Source organism: Mobula birostris, chromosome 1 (genome assembly GCF_030028105.1).
Source record: "Mobula birostris isolate sMobBir1 chromosome 1, sMobBir1.hap1, whole genome shotgun sequence".
Lineage (NCBI taxonomy): Eukaryota > Metazoa > Chordata > Chondrichthyes > Myliobatiformes > Myliobatidae > Mobula > Mobula birostris.
The window spans coordinates 5,434,958-5,437,005 of NC_092370.1; positions in this window are offsets into that span (position 1 = coordinate 5,434,958).

Below are 2,048 nucleotides of genomic sequence, written 5' to 3' on the forward strand. Positions count from 1 at the left end.
AGAAATAAAAGGGTTGTCTATTTTCTAAATGGAGAGAAAATACAAAAAAACTGAGGTGCAAAGGGAATTGGGAGTCCTTGTGCAGGATTCCCTAAAGGTTAATTTTCAGGTTAAGTCTGTGGTGAGGAAGGCAAATGCAATGTTAGCATTCATTTCAAGAGGACTAGAATATAAAAACAAGGATGTAATATTGAGACTTTATAAAGCACTGGTGAGGCCTCACTTGGAGTATTGTGAGCAGTTTTGGGCTCTTTAGAAAGGATGTTCTGAAACTGAAGAGGGTTCTAAAGAGGTTCACGCAAATTGCTTGTCAGATGAAGAGTGTTTGATGGCTCTGGGCCTGGTATTCACTGGAATTCCGAAGAATGAGTGGTAACCTCATTGAAACCTATCGACTGGTGAAAGGCCTCGATAAAGTGGATAGGGAGAGGATGTTTTCTATGGTGGGAGAGTCTAAGACTAGAGGACACAGCCTCAGAACAGAGGGCCATCCTTTTAGAACAGATGAGGAGTTTCTTTAGTCTGAGAGTAGGGAATCCGTGGAATTCTTTGCCACAGACAGCTGCGGAGGCCAAGTCTTTATGCACATTTAGGACAGAGGTTCATAGATTCTTCATTGGTCAGGGCATGAAGGGATATAGGGAGAAGGCAGGAGATTGTGGCTGAGAGGGAAATTGGATCAGCCATGATGAAATAGCGGAGCAGACTCTTTGGGCCAAATGACCTAATTCTGCTCCTGTATCTTATGGTCTAAGATCACAATTCTTCCTTATTCTGATGTTTGGTCTGAATAATAACGGAACCTCTTGAACATGCTTTTATGCACTGAGTTACTGCCACATGATAGGCTGATTAGACTTTTGCATTAATAGAAACATAGAAAATCGGTGCAGGAGTAGGCCATTCGGCCCTTTGAGCCTGCACCGCCATTCAGTATGATCATGGCTGATCATCCAACTCAGAACCCTGTACCAGCCTTCCCTCCATACCCCCTGATCCCTGTAGCCACAAGGGCCATATCTAACTCCCTCTTAAATATAGCCAATGAACTGGCCTCAACTGTTTGAGTAAGTGTGCCTAACCAAGTGGCCACTGAGTACATGTTCGAATGTAAAGAGCTGCAGTCTACAAGGCAGAAGCATTAAAAAGCATCCTCTTACATGTTTGAAATCCAATCACTCAATTTATTAGGTTTTATCTTTCAGGAAGACATGACATTCAAGCAACAGTTTTACAAATTTCCCTTAAATACACTGGGTCAACACAGAACACGGCACTTCACTGACTTAAGTGACGTCATTGACCAAGTGGTAAGGCCAAGCATAGCTCATTCCATTTCTGTTTGCAGAAAAGCTGGTCATCAAAAGCAACTTGGGCAAGAATATCAGTTCTGCCCCATCCCCCCCCCCCATCTCCCTCCTGCCACTTATCTGTGTAAGCGGAACAAGTGCTACACATGCCCTTACACTTCCTCCCTTACCACCATTCAGGGCCCCAAACAGTCCTTCCAGGTGAGGCAACACTTCACCTGTGAGTCGGCTGGGGTGATATGCTGCGTCCGGTGCTCCCGATGTGGCCTTTTATATATTGGCGAGACCCGACGCAGACTGGGAGACCGCTTTGCTGAACACCTACGCTCTGTCCGCCAGAGAAAGCAGGATCTCCCAGTGGCCACACATTTTAATTCCACGTCCCATTCTGACATGTCTATCCACGGCCTCCTCTACTGTAAAGATGAAGCCACACTCAGGTTGGAGGAACAACACCTTATATTCCGTCTGGGTAGCCTCCAACCTGATGGCATGAACATCGACTTCTCTAACTTCCGCTAATGCCCCACCTCCCCCTTGTACCCCTTCCGTTATTTATTTTTATACACACATTCTTTCTCTCTCTCTCCTTTTTCTCCCTCTGTCCCTCTGAATATACCCCTTGCCCATCCTCTGGTTCCCCCCCCCTTGTCTTTCTCCCCAGACCTCCTGTCCCATGATCCTCTCATATCCCCTTTGCCAATCACCTGTCCAGCTCTTGGCTCCATCCCTCCCCCT